This window comes from Hyla sarda, unplaced genomic scaffold (genome assembly GCF_029499605.1).
Source record: "Hyla sarda isolate aHylSar1 unplaced genomic scaffold, aHylSar1.hap1 scaffold_1696, whole genome shotgun sequence".
Classification (NCBI taxonomy): domain Eukaryota; kingdom Metazoa; phylum Chordata; class Amphibia; order Anura; family Hylidae; genus Hyla; species Hyla sarda.
The window spans coordinates 26,560-40,960 of NW_026608337.1; the positions used below are offsets into that span (position 1 = coordinate 26,560).

Below are 14,401 nucleotides of genomic sequence, written 5' to 3' on the forward strand. Positions count from 1 at the left end.
TTGTAATATTTTGGAGAATAATGTTCCTGTTGAAAAAGTAGATTTTTTGATTGATGATGTTAGTGAAGGGGAGATCAAGCAGGCCCTGGATAAGATGGCCAAAGGGAAGACACCAGGCTGTGATGGTCTCCCCGCTGAGTTTTATTCCGCGTTCTGGAATATTTTAAGTAAAGAGTTTACACGGGTGGTGCAATATGTTTTTAACTCAGGTGTTTTAGCTGAATCTATGAAGAAAGGGGTCATAACATTAATTCATAAAAAAGGTGATGGCAGAGATCTTAAAAATTGGAGACCTATAACTTTATTAAATTGTGACTACAAGATAATTGCTAAGATTGTGGCTAATAGACTGAGTGATGTAGTGGACCACCTTGTGGGAGAATACCAAGTTTGTGCAGTACCGAAAAGAAAAATAACAGATAATTTATTGCTTTTAAGAGACTCTATTTATTACAGTAACTTTAACAAGAATGCACTGTTTGTTGAGTCCATAGATTTCGAAAAGGCTTATGATAAGGTTGCACATGATTTTATGTTCATTGCTTTAAAACACTTAGGTATTCCAGAAAAGTTATTATCTGTTATTATGAGTTTTTATCATGGGGTGACAAGTCAGATTTTAGTAAATGGGCATGTGGGGCCTGCTTTTAATGTCTTGTCTGGAGTCAGACAGGGATGCCCACTCTCCCCAATTCTGTTTATATGCGTTATAGAGGGCCTGTTGAAGAATGTGCAGAAAGATAAATGTGTGAGTGGTGTTTTTATTCCAGGTAGTGATGGTAGTAAGTTAAAGGTTTTAAGTTATATGGACGATGTGGTTTTTACTTGTACATCCCAAGCAGATCTCAACAGAGTAAATTTGCATGTGAGGATTTTTTGTTGTGTGGCTGGGATGAATGTGAACTGGGGGAAGTGCCAATTATGCAGTTTTGGGAACCAAGAGAATATAGTAGTGGATGGTGTTAAGGAAAAAGAAGACATTGAAGTGCTAGGAGTGATATTTGATAAAGACCTCAAAGGAAAGAAAAGTTATGAGACTTTGGACAGTAAAATTGAGAAGAAGCTATCCTTCTGGAGGTTAAGGAACTTGTCACTTAAAGGGAAAGTTCTTATCATTAAGTCTGTAATCCTACCGCTTCTCTTGTATACGGCTATGGTGCTTCCTCCAGGGAAGTTATGGACTAGGAGAGTCACAAGGAAGCTTTTTGTGTTCTTCTGGGGGTCTAAGATGGAGAAAATGAGAAGAGAAGAAGTGATGAAGAGTATGAATTTGGGCGGATATAACTTTCCAAACATTGATCTGTTTTTAAAGGTGCACTATTTTCTTTTAATTTTTAAATTGATACAGTGCAATAATAGGGCGGCAGACATGAGTAAATACCTTGCAGGATGGTTGTTTTCCAAATGGGGCTGGTGTGAGAGGGATTTGAGGAGACCCATAGCACATGTGATACCTACCTTCTATGTGCTCCTCAGGTCTTTCAATGATCAATTTGGTTTGAGCTCTTTAGGTGAACCTGATAAAAAGAAAATAGAACAAGAAATAAGGAAAAATGAGAGATTATATGAAGTACCATTCTGCACTAATGCTCAGTCTGTGAAGATTTGGAAGTTTTTTAAAGTTATTGGACTATCAAACAGACAAAAAGACGTTAGTTGGATGTCCTTTCATGGCTGCCTCCCAACCCAATCTTTTTTAAATGGAAGAGGTTTGAGAATAAGTGACAGATGCCCAAGAGAGGGTTGTGGAGGTAGAGAAGACTTAGTGCACCTTTATTGGGACTGTTTTTATGCAAAAGAATTTTTTATGTTTTTAAAGAAGTTTTTAATCCAACTCACTGGATATAACAGTTTTTCTTTTGAGAAAGTTTTTATTGGTCAAGATCTTAGTAAAAAGGAAGATACACGTACTAATTGGATTCTTTTTTCTGTTTTTAAAGAGGTTTTATGGGACTCACGCAATTTGCTTGTTTTTAAAAATGTTGTTATTTCTCCGAGGGAATTGAAAAGATTGTTTTTAGGAAGGATTTTTACTATCTTTCTACTGGACAAAAAGAGAATTGGTGAAGAAGAAGCGGAGAAAATCTGGATGCATACACGATGGAAAAATTTATAAGAAGTACGTAAAGGAGAAAGCTGTAAGTTTTTGACCAATTTCTGTGATTGTTTTTGACATGTTTTTTTGTTTTGTTGTTTGGTCACTTTTTCTTGGCACTCGGTTCCCTTAGTTAGTTTTTTCCGTATGATGTTTTTTCAGATATTGTTTTAAGTGACGAGTCTTGGTAGGTGACCTGATGATCGTCCAAACAATAGTCTGTAACTGAGGAAAAAAAAAAAAAAAAAAAAAAAAATCTGTTCTTATCAGTTTAATATCTGATACGTCCCCTATCTGGGGACCATATATTAAATGGATTTTTGAGAACGGGGGCCGATTTCGAAGCTTGCTTCCGTCGCCCTATGCATTGACCCGATATGGCAGTATCTTCGGGTACAGTGCACCACCCCCTTACAGGGTTAAAAAGAAAGATTCCTACTTTCATTGCTACCTGCTTGCTGGCTAGCCAGCTAGCCAGCCCTGTGGGCCTTGCTGCTGCTGCAGCCAAAAAACAAAAGGTGGTGCTGCTGCTGCTTCTGCTGCTTCTGCTTCTGCTTGTGTCTGGCCGCTGTTGGAGCGTCCAGGCACAGGACTTCTGCTGCTGCTGACTAAATGGCCTCCTTAATTGGATCATTTGAGTAGCCAGCACACCTGTGCAGGTAGGGCATGACATGATAGGCAGCTGCCTTGATAGCGGGTGGGTGCTGAATGTTCCTAATTGACAAAATAAGATTAATTGCTTATGAAGAAATATAAAATCTCATCCCTTCCCCAATATCGCGCCACACCCCTACCCCTTAATTCCCTGGTTGAACTTGATGGACATATGTCTTTTTTCGACCGTACTAACTATGTAACTATGTAACATAACATGGGGGGGGGGGGTCTCCTGGCTGTTCACACAGGTGTGTCATTGCTGTACATTGACCATGCATTGCTTCTGTGGTATTGCAAAGGCAAAGACAAATGCTTCCAGCCATCCATTGCACTAATGGATTGGTCATCAGCTGGCTGTCTATGTCCCGCATCAATATAGACCAAAGTACAGAGGGTTAGGCTATGCTATTGTGCACCTACCTGATGCATCAGAAGGTGCGAGGCCCTTGCTAAATTCTGTGCACAGACTTTGAGATCTATACTTTAGACTGTATCTAAACCTGCTCCAACATGGACTGACATTCTGGCCTACTTTCAGCCGATGCGACTTGTCTGTCGCTGAACAGTCGCTTTTTATGTATTCAGCACCTATGTATAATGTTGTAAAAATGCTCTAGAAGCTAAAGTCGCAGAAATGTCACACATATTTGGCCTGCAACTTTCTGTGCGACAAATTCAGACAGGAAAAATCAGTATAAATCCTTAGAAAATTATCCCCCAGTGTCTCCATCTGCTGGCGGTATTGAATAAGCATTGCTGCACTGATGGGGTATGCATTAGACGAAAAAAAAGAAGAAAAAGAAGAATAATACGCCCAGAAAAGAGGCGAAAAGGAGAAAAACGTAAAAAAACGTGAAAAAAAAGTAAGAGGAAGAGAAGGGAAAAAAAGGTGGAAATGGGTTTAAAAGTGATTTCGGCGGAGAAATATATATATATATATATATATATATATATATATATATATATATACGCGCACACACACACATATATATAAACGTATTCTCCGTTGAGATATTGCAGCCGCTGCTGTGTCCAGGCCCAGGAGCCTTAGCACTGTGCTGTGATGTCACTCAATACCACTGACATCACTAGGTGTAAACAACATCTCTCCTTTGCTGTGTATGTGACTATGGAGCTGTTTGGTGATGTCGTCTATTATGGCCTTCATAGAAGCAACAGGAGATTGTTGCATCCATCTAGAACCCTCAGAACTACAGTGCTATGATGTCACTCACTTCCACAGGCCTTGCAGAGTGTAAACAACAACAACCCAGCTTTGTTGTGTATGTAACCATAGGGATTTGTGATGTCACCTAGAACCTTCACAGCAGCGACAGCTTTATGAGGAGCATCAGCACTGCTCTGCCTGAGCAGAACCATCACCGCCATAGGTTGTCAAATAACCCGGGTTTAACCCACACAGGTAAGTCCAATGGGGTGCAGGCATGTCCTCTATGCTTACAGCTTCCCGTGGGTGTTGGTTTGATACCGTTTGGGGACAGCCAAGGAGGCATCTGCAGGCAACAAAGGTAGGTGTGTGCTTGTGTGTGTGTTTCCTATGCAGATCCTAAGCCCAGTGTCACATGCAAGTAGGAGGAGTAAGAAGGGTTCCTGGCAAATCCGGGTTATGGATTGCATTTAAAAAGGCCCCGTGGGAGTGCAATGGGCCCCTGTCTTGCTGCTTAGCAATAATGGTATGGGTTTAGGTTCTGCTGTGTGTACTGGTGGTTGACTGCCCCCCAGCCCAGAGTGTGCATGGAAAATTGTCTGGCAGCCTCCCTGACAGCAAGCAGTGATAGTGCCCATGAAGGGCACCTTGTTGGGCCCGCCCCTTTCACGGTTATCGCTTCTCGGCCTTTTGGCTAAGATCAAGTGTAGTATCTGTTCTTATCAGTTTTTCATGCCGGTGGACAGTAACGCCGGTATGGGGCTGGTGGGGATGGGTGCTGCATGGAGGATGCAGGTGTACCAGGGCTTTCCGGGGCTGGTTCTGAGGAATCAGCTCGACGGCTGCCCCGATGTGACCTGTTCCCTCCGGGTCTCGCCATGAGGCTGAGAGGGTCTAGAGCCGAGGTACTTTGTGCCTCGGGGAGTGGTGACCCCGAGGTGCCGAAACTCACTGGGAGAATAGGCTCACTGAGTTGAAGCACGGGCACCATAATCTCTTCACCTTGTGGCACTCACCTCTTGATTCCCGGCCTTCTGGCTAGGATCAGAGAAATTTTTTATAGATCCGGCCGGATGTCCGGGCAGTATATCTGCACACATTCACTTATTTATTTCTTTTTTGTCTCACTGTGTCACTTTTTGCGTGTTGTGTGTTCACAGGATTGGTCAGGATGCGGTAGCCCTTCTGGGTGTCCCTCCTGGCGGTCTAGGGGAGGTGTGTGTGGCCATTAGGTTCCGCACCTCCCTGCAAACACCCCGGGTACTCCTGCTTTGGCAGGGTACCTACCGTAATCGGCTCTGCGGGCAGATACCTTGGCTAACGCCAAGGGGGATGCCGGGAGCATTTGTGGTCCCCTAGTAGCTTCGGCGAAAAGGGACATCGAACCTGGAACCTCGCAGGTACCTTTTGGTCCGGAGGCGAAGGGTAAGGTTTGTTGGGGGGCCTCTCTCCTATCGGAGAAGGGCTTGCGATAGACCGCATCCTTTGTGCACGTTTTTTTAGTGTAACACGTTTGCACTTTTTCTTGCACTTTGGGTGAATCGAAAGCACGTTCCTCGGCTTTAGATAAAAAAAAAAAAAAAAAAAAAAAAAAAAAATCTGTTCTTATCAGTTTAATATCTGATACGTCCCCTATCTGGGGACCATATATTAAATGGATTTTTGAGAACGGGGGCCGATTTCGAAGCTTGCTTCCGTCGCCCTATGCATTGACCCGATATGGCAGTATCTTCGGGTACAGTGCACCACCCCCTTACAGGGTTAAAAAGAAAGATTCCTACTTTCATTGCTACCTGCTTGCTGGCTAGCCAGCTAGCCAGCCCTGTGGGCCTTGCTGCTGCTGCAGCCAAAAAACAAAAGGTGGTGCTGCTGCTGCTTCTGCTGCTTCTGCTTCTGCTTGTGTCTGGCCGCTGTTGGAGCGTCCAGGCACAGGACTTCTGCTGCTGCTGACTAAATGGCCTCCTTAATTGGATCATTTGAGTAGCCAGCACACCTGTGCAGGTAGGGCATGACATGATAGGCAGCTGCCTTGATAGCGGGTGGGTGCTGAATGTTCCTAATTGACAAAATAAGATTAATGCTTATGAAGAAATATAAAATCTCATCCCTTCCCCAATATCGCGCCACACCCCTACCCCTTAATTCCCTGGTTGAACTTGATGGACATATGTCTTTTTTCGACCGTACTAACTATGTAACTATGTAACATAACATGGGGGGGGGGGGGGGGGGTCTCTCCTGGCTGTTCACACAGGTGTGTCATTGCTGTACATTGACCATGCATTGCTTCTGTGGTATTGCAAAGGCAAAGACAAATGCTTCCAGCCATCCATTGCACTAATGGATTGGTCATCAGCTGGCTGTCTATGTCCCGCATCAATATAGAACAAAGTACAGAGGGTTGGGCTATGCTATTGTGCACCTACCTGATGCATCAGAAGGTGCGAGGCCCTTGCTAAATTCTGTGCACAGACTTTGAGATCTATACTTTAGACTGTATCTAAACCTGCTCCAACATGGACTGACATTCTGGCCTACTTTCAGCCGATGCGACTTGTCTGTCGCTGAACAGTCGCTTTTTATGTATTCAGCACCTATGTATAATGTTGTAAAAATGCTCTAGAAGCTAAAGTCGCAGAAATGTCACACATATTTGGCCTGCAACTTTCTGTGCGACAAATTCAGACAGGAAAAATCAGTATAAATCCTTAGAAAATTATCCCCCAGTGTCTCCATCTGCTGGCGGTATTGAATAAGCATTGCTGCACTGATGGGGTATGCATTAGACGAAAAAAAAGAAGAAAAAGAAGAATAATACGCCCAGAAAAGAGGCGAAAAGGAGAAAAACGTAAAAAAACGTGAAAAAAAAGTAAGAGGAAGAGAAGGGAAAAAAAGGTGGAAATGGGTTTAAAAGTGATTTCGGCGGAGAAATATATATATATATATATATATATATATATATATATATATACGCGCACACACACACACATATATATAAACGTATTCTCCGTTGAGATATTGCAGCCGCTGCTGTGTCCAGGCCCAGGAGCCTTAGCACTGTGCTGTGATGTCACTCAATACCACTGACATCACTAGGTGTAAACAACATCTCTCCTTTGCTGTGTATGTGACTATGGAGCTGTTTGGTGATGTCGTCTATTATGGCCTTCATAGAAGCAACAGGAGATTGTTGCATCCATCTAGAACCCTCAGAACTACAGTGCTATGATGTCACTCACTTCCACAGGCCTTGCAGAGTGTAAACAACAACAACCCAGCTTTGTTGTGTATGTAACCATAGGGATTTGTGATGTCACCTAGAACCTTCACAGCAGCGACAGCTTTATGAGGAGCATCAGCACTGCTCTGCCTGAGCAGAACCATCACCGCCATAGGTTGTCAAATAACCCGGGTTTAACCCACACAGGTAAGTCCAATGGGGTGCAGGCATGTCCTCTATGCTTACAGCTTCCCGTGGGTGTTGGTTTGATACCGTTTGGGGACAGCCAAGGAGGCATCTGCAGGCAACAAAGGTAGGTGTGTGCTTGTGTGTGTGTTTCCTATGCAGATCCTAAGCCCAGTGTCACATGCAAGTAGGAGGAGTAAGAAGGGTTCCTGGCAAATCCGGGTTATGGATTGCATTTAAAAAGGCCCCGTGGGAGTGCAATGGGCCCCTGTCTTGCTGCTTAGCAATAATGGTATGGGTTTAGGTTCTGCTGTGTGTACTGGTGGTTGACTGCCCCCCAGCCCAGAGTGTGCATGGAAAATTGTCTGGCAGCCTCCCTGACAGCAAGCAGTGATAGTGCCCATGAAGGGCACCTTGTTGGGCCCGCCCCTTTCACGGTTATCGCTTCTCGGCCTTTTGGCTAAGATCAAGTGTAGTATCTGTTCTTATCAGTTTAATATCTGATACGTCCCCTATCTGGGGACCATATATTAAATGGATTTTTGAGAACGGGGGCCGATTTCGAAGCTTGCTTCCGTCGCCCTATGCATTGACCCGATATGGCAGTATCTTCGGGTACAGTGCACCACCCCCTTACAGGGTTAAAAAGAAAGATTCCTACTTTCATTGCTACCTGCTTGCTGGCTAGCCAGCTAGCCAGCCCTGTGGGCCTTGCTGCTGCTGCAGCCAAAAAACAAAAGGTGGTGCTGCTGCTGCTTCTGCTGCTTCTGCTTCTGCTTGTGTCTGGCCGCTGTTGGAGCGTCCAGGCACAGGACTTCTGCTGCTGCTGACTAAATGGCCTCCTTAATTGGATCATTTGAGTAGCCAGCACACCTGTGCAGGTAGGGCATGACATGATAGGCAGCTGCCTTGATAGCGGGTGGGTGCTGAATGTTCCTAATTGACAAAATAAGATTAATGCTTATGAAGAAATATAAAATCTCATCCCTTCCCCAATATCGCGCCACACCCCTACCCCTTAATTCCCTGGTTGAACTTGATGGACATATGTCTTTTTTCGACCGTACTAACTATGTAACTATGTAACATAACATGGGGGGGGGGGGGGGGGGTCTCCTGGCTGTTCACACAGGTGTGTCATTGCTGTACATTGACCATGCATTGCTTCTGTGGTATTGCAAAGGCAAAGACAAATGCTTCCAGCCATCCATTGCACTAATGGATTGGTCATCAGCTGGCTGTCTATGTCCCGCATCAATATAGAACAAAGTACAGAGGGTTGGGCTATGCTATTGTGCACCTACCTGATGCATCAGAAGGTGCGAGGCCCTTGCTAAATTCTGTGCACAGACTTTGAGATCTATACTTTAGACTGTATCTAAACCTGCTCCAACATGGACTGACATTCTGGCCTACTTTCAGCCGATGCGACTTGTCTGCCGCTGAACAGTCGCTTTTTATGTATTCAGCACCTATGTATAATGTTGTAAAAATGCTCTAGAAGCTAAAGTCGCAGAAATGTCACACATATTTGGCCTGCAACTTTCTGTGCGACAAATTCAGACAGGAAAAATCAGTATAAATCCTTAGAAAATTATCCCCCAGTGTCTCCATCTGCTGGCGGTATTGAATAAGCATTACTGCACTGATGGGGTATGCATTAGACGAAAAAAAAGAAGAAAAAGAAGAATAATACGCCCAGAAAAGAGGCGAAAAGGAGAAAAACGTAAAAAAACGTGAAAAAAAAGTAAGAGGAAGAGAAGGGAAAAAAAGGTGGAAATGGGTTTAAAAGTGATTTCGGCGGAGAAATATATATATATATATATATATATATATATATATATATATATATACGCGCACACACACACATATATATAAACGTATTCTCCGTTGAGATATTGCAGCCGCTGCTGTGTCCAGGCCCAGGAGCCTTAGCACTGTGCGGTGATGTCACTCAATACCACTGACATCACTAGGTGTAAACAACATCTCTCCTTTGCTGTGTATGTGACTATGGAGCTGTTTGGTGATGTCGTCTATTATGGCCTTCATAGAAGCAACAGGAGATTGTTGCATCCATCTAGAACCCTCAGAACTACAGTGCTATGATGTCACTCACTTCCACAGGCCTTGCAGAGTGTAAACAACAACAACCCAGCTTTGTTGTGTATGTAACCATAGGGATTTGTGATGTCACCTAGAACCTTCACAGCAGCGACAGCTTTATGAGGAGCATCAGCACTGCTCTGCCTGAGCAGAACCATCACCGCCATAGGTTGTCAAATAACCCGGGTTTAACCCACACAGGTAAGTCCAATGGGGTGCAGGCATGTCCTCTATGCTTACAGCTTCCCGTGGGTGTTGGTTTGATACCGTTTGGGGACAGCCAAGGAGGCATCTGCAGGCAACAAAGGTAGGTGTGTGCTTGTGTGTGTGTTTCCTATGCAGATCCTAAGCCCAGTGTCACATGCAAGTAGGAGGAGTAAGAAGGGTTCCTGGCAAATCCGGGTTATGGATTGCATTTAAAAAGGCCCCGTGGGAGTGCAATGGGCCCCTGTCTTGCTGCTTAGCAATAATGGTATGGGTTTAGGTTCTGCTGTGTGTACTGGTGGTTGACTGCCCCCCAGCCCAGAGTGTGCATGGAAAATTGTCTGGCAGCCTCCCTGACAGCAAGCAGTGATAGTGCCCATGAAGGGCACCTTGTTGGGCCCGCCCCTTTCACGGTTATCGCTTCTCGGCCTTTTGGCTAAGATCAAGTGTAGTATCTGTTCTTATCAGTTTAATATCTGATACGTCCCCTATCTGGGGACCATATATTAAATGGATTTTTGAGAACGGGGGCCGATTTCGAAGCTTGCTTCCGTCGCCCTATGCATTGACCCGATATGGCAGTATCTTCGGGTACAGTGCACCACCCCCTTACAGGGTTAAAAAGAAAGATTCCTACTTTCATTGCTACCTGCTTGCTGGCTAGCCAGCTAGCCAGCCCTGTGGGCCTTGCTGCTGCTGCAGCCAAAAAACAAAAGGTGGTGCTGCTGCTGCTTCTGCTGCTTCTGCTTGTGTCTGGCCGCTGTTGGAGCGTCCAGGCACAGGACTTCTGCTGCTGCTGACTAAATGGCCTCCTTAATTGGATCATTTGAGTAGCCAGCACACCTGTGCAGGTAGGGCATGACATGATAGGCAGCTGCCTTGATAGCGGGTGGGTGCTGAATGTTCCTAATTGACAAAATAAGATTAATGCTTATGAAGAAATATAAAATCTCATCCCTTCCCCAATATCGCGCCACACCCCTACCCCTTAATTCCCTGGTTGAACTTGATGGACATATGTCTTTTTTCGACCGTACTAACTATGTAACTATGTAACATAACATGGGGGGGGGGGGGGGGGGGGTCTCCTGGCTGTTCACACAGGTGTGTCATTGCTGTACATTGACCATGCATTGCTTCTGTGGTATTGCAAAGGCAAATACAAATGCTTCCAGCCATCCATTGCACTAATGGATTGGTCATCAGCTGGCTGTCTATGTCCCGCATCAATATAGACCAAAGTACAGAGGGTTGGGCTATGCTATTGTGCACCTACCTGATGCATCAGAAGGTGCGAGGCCCTTGCTAAATTCTGTGCACAGACTTTGAGATCTATACTTTAGACTGTATCTAAACCTGCTCCAACATGGACTGACATTCTGGCCTACTTTCAGCCGATGCGACTTGTCTGCCGCTGAACAGTCGCTTTTTATGTATTCAGCACCTATGTATAATGTTGTAAAAATGCTCTAGAAGCTAAAGTCGCAGAAATGTCACACATATTTGGCCTGCAACTTTCTGTGCGACAAATTCAGACAGGAAAAATCAGTATAAATCCTTAGAAAATTATCCCCCAGTGTCTCCATCTGCTGGCGGTATTGAATAAGCATTGCTGCACTGATGGGGTATGCATTAGACGAAAAAAAAGAAGAAAAAGAAGAATAATACGCCCAGAAAAGAGGCGAAAAGGAGAAAAACGTAAAAAAACGTGAAAAAAAGTAAGAGGAAGAGAAGGGAAAAAAAGGTGGAAATGGGTTTAAAAGTGATTTCGGCGGAGAAATATATATATATATATATATATATATATATATATATATATATTATATACGCGCACACACACACATATATATAAACGTATTCTCCGTTGAGATATTGCAGCCGCTGCTGTGTCCAGGCCCAGGAGCCTTAGCACTGTGCTGTGATGTCACTCAATACCACTGACATCACTAGGTGTAAACAACATCTCTCCTTTGCTGTGTATGTGACTATGGAGCTGTTTGGTGATGTCGTCTATTATGGCCTTCATAGAAGCAACAGGAGATTGTTGCATCCATCTAGAACCCTCAGAACTACAGTGCTATGATGTCACTCACTTCCACAGGCCTTGCAGAGTGTAAACAACAACAACCCAGCTTTGTTGTGTATGTAACCATAGGGATTTGTGATGTCACCTAGAACCTTCACAGCAGCGACAGCTTTATGAGGAGCATAAGCACTGCTCTGCCTGAGCAGAACCATCACCGCCATAGGTTGTCAAATAACCCGGGTTTAACCCACACAGGTAAGTCCAATTGGGTGCAGGCATGTCCTCTATGCTTACAGCTTCCCGTGGGTGTTGGTTTGATACCGTTTGGGGACAGCCAAGGAGGCATCTGCAGGCAACAAAGGTAGGTGTGTGCTTGTGTGTGTGTTTCCTATGCAGATCCTAAGCCCAGTGTCACATGCAAGTAGGAGGAGTAAGAAGGGTTCCTGGCAAATCCGGGTTATGGATTGCATTTAAAAAGGCCCCGTGGGAGTGCAATGGGCCCCTGTCTTGCTGCTTAGCAATAATGGTATGGGTTTAGGTTCTGCTGTGTGTACTGGTGGTTGACTGCCCCCCAGCCCAGAGTGTGCATGGAAAATTGTCTGGCAGCCTCCCTGACAGCAAGCAGTGATAGTGCCCATGAAGGGCACCTTGTTGGGCCCGCCCCTTTCACGGTTATCGCTTCTCGGCCTTTTGGCTAAGATCAAGTGTAGTATCTGTTCTTATCAGTTTAATATCTGATACGTCCCCTATCTGGGGACCATATATTAAATGGATTTTTGAGAAAGGGGGCCGATTTCGAAGCTTGCTTCCGTCGCCCTATGCATTGACCCGATATGGCAGTATCTTCGGGTACAGTGCACCACCCCCTTACAGGGTTAAAAAGAAAGATTCCTACTTTCATTGCTACCTGCTTGCTGGCTAGCCAGCTAGCCAGCCCTGTGGGCCTTGCTGCTGCTGCAGCCAAAAAACAAAAGGTGGTGCTGCTGCTGCTTCTGCTGCTTCTGCTTCTGCTTGTGTCTGGCCGCTGTTGGAGCGTCCAGGCACAGGACTTCTGCTGCTGCTGACTAAATGGCCTCCTTAATTGGATCATTTGAGTAGCCAGCACACCTGTGCAGGTAGGGCATGACATGATAGGCAGCTGCCTTGATAGCGGGTGGGTGCTGAATGTTCCTAATTGACAAAATAAGATTAATGCTTATGAAGAAATATAAAATCTCATCCCTTCCCCAATATCGCGCCACACCCCTACCCCTTAATTCCCTGGTTGAACTTGATGGACATATGTCTTTTTTCGACCGTACTAACTATGTAACTATGTAACATAACATGGGGGGGGGGGGGGTCTCCTGGCTGTTCACACAGGTGTGTCATTGCTGTACATTGACCATGCATTGCTTCTGTGGTATTGCAAAGGCAAAGACAAATGCTTCCAGCCATCCATTGCACTAATGGATTGGTCATCAGCTGGCTGTCTATGTCCCGCATCAATATAGACCAAAGTACAGAGGGTTAGGCTATGCTATTGTGCACCTACCTGATGCATCAGAAGGTGCGAGGCCCTTGCTAAATTCTGTGCACAGACTTTGAGATCTATACTTTAGACTGTATCTAAACCTGCTCCAACATGGACTGACATTCTGGCCTACTTTCAGCCGATGCGACTTGTCTGCCGCTGAACAGTCGCTTTTTATGTATTCAGCACCTATGTATAATGTTGTAAAAATGCTCTAGAAGCTAAAGTCGCAGAAATGTCACACATATTTGGCCTGCAACTTTCTGTGTGACAAATTCAGACAGGAAAAATCAGTATAAATCCTTAGAAAATTATCCCCCAGTGTCTCCATCTGCTGGCGGTATTGAATAAGCATTGCTGCACTGATGGGGTATGCATTAGACGAAAAAAAAGAAGAAAAAGAAGAATAATACGCCCAGAAAAGAGGCGAAAAGGAGAAAAACGTAAAAAAACGTGAAAAAAAAAGTAAGAGGAAGAGAAGGGAAAAAAAGGTGGAAATGGGTTTAAAAGTGATTTCGGCGGAGAAATATATATATATATATATATATATATATATATATATATATATACGCGCACACACACACATATATATAAACGTATTCTCCGTTGAGATATTGCAGCCGCTGCTGTGTCCAGGCCCAGGAGCCTTAGCACTGTGCTGTGATGTCACTCAATACCACTGACATCACTAAGTGTAAACAACATCTCTCCTTTGCTGTGTATGTGACTATGGAGCTGTTTGGTGATGTCGTCTATTATGGCCTTCATAGAAGCAACAGGAGATTGTTGCATCCATCTAGAACCCTCAGAACTACAGTGCTATGATGTCACTCACTTCCACAGGCCTTGCAGAGTGTAAACAACAACAACCCAGCTTTGTTGTGTATGTAACCATAGGGATTTGTGATGTCACCTAGAACCTTCACAGCAGCGACAGCTTTATGAGGAGCATCAGCACTGCTCTGCCTGAGCAGAACCATCACCGCCATAGGTTGTCAAATAACCCGGGTTTAACCCACACAGGTAAGTCCAATGGGGTGCAGGCATGTCCTCTATGCTTACAGCTTCCCGTGGGTGTTGGTTTGATACCGTTTGGGGACAGCCAAGGAGGCATCTGCAGGCAACAAAGGTAGGTGTGTGCTTGTGTGTGTGTTTCCTATGCAGATCCTAAGCCCAGTGTCACATGCAAGTAGGAGGAGTAAGAAGGGTTCCTGGCAAATCCGGGT

At 44.8% G+C, this 14,401-nt stretch overlaps 6 non-coding genes across 6 annotated transcripts; all 6 read left to right on the forward strand.

The window, feature by feature from the left end:
• Positions 1 to 2,309: 2,309 nt before the first annotated feature.
• On the forward strand, positions 2,310 to 2,504 carry LOC130311963 (U2 spliceosomal RNA). Its single transcript, XR_008860218.1, has one exon. It is a non-coding gene; the product is annotated as a U2 spliceosomal RNA (small nuclear RNA).
• A 2,090-nt stretch (positions 2,505 to 4,594) lies between these two features.
• On the forward strand, positions 4,595 to 4,782 carry LOC130311973 (U2 spliceosomal RNA). The gene has a single exon (XR_008860223.1). It is a non-coding gene; the product is annotated as a U2 spliceosomal RNA (small nuclear RNA).
• A 693-nt stretch (positions 4,783 to 5,475) lies between these two features.
• Positions 5,476 to 5,671, forward strand: LOC130311967 (U2 spliceosomal RNA). Its single transcript, XR_008860221.1, has one exon. It is a non-coding gene; the product is annotated as a U2 spliceosomal RNA (small nuclear RNA).
• Positions 5,672 to 7,766: 2,095 nt separating this feature from the next.
• LOC130311948 (U2 spliceosomal RNA) lies at positions 7,767 to 7,957 on the forward strand. Its single transcript, XR_008860205.1, has one exon. It is a non-coding gene; the product is annotated as a U2 spliceosomal RNA (small nuclear RNA).
• Positions 7,958 to 10,052: 2,095 nt separating this feature from the next.
• LOC130311949 (U2 spliceosomal RNA) lies at positions 10,053 to 10,243 on the forward strand. Its single transcript, XR_008860206.1, has one exon. It is a non-coding gene; the product is annotated as a U2 spliceosomal RNA (small nuclear RNA).
• A 2,093-nt stretch (positions 10,244 to 12,336) lies between these two features.
• LOC130311947 (U2 spliceosomal RNA) lies at positions 12,337 to 12,527 on the forward strand. Its single transcript, XR_008860204.1, has one exon. It is a non-coding gene; the product is annotated as a U2 spliceosomal RNA (small nuclear RNA).
• Positions 12,528 to 14,401: the final 1,874 nt, after the last annotated feature.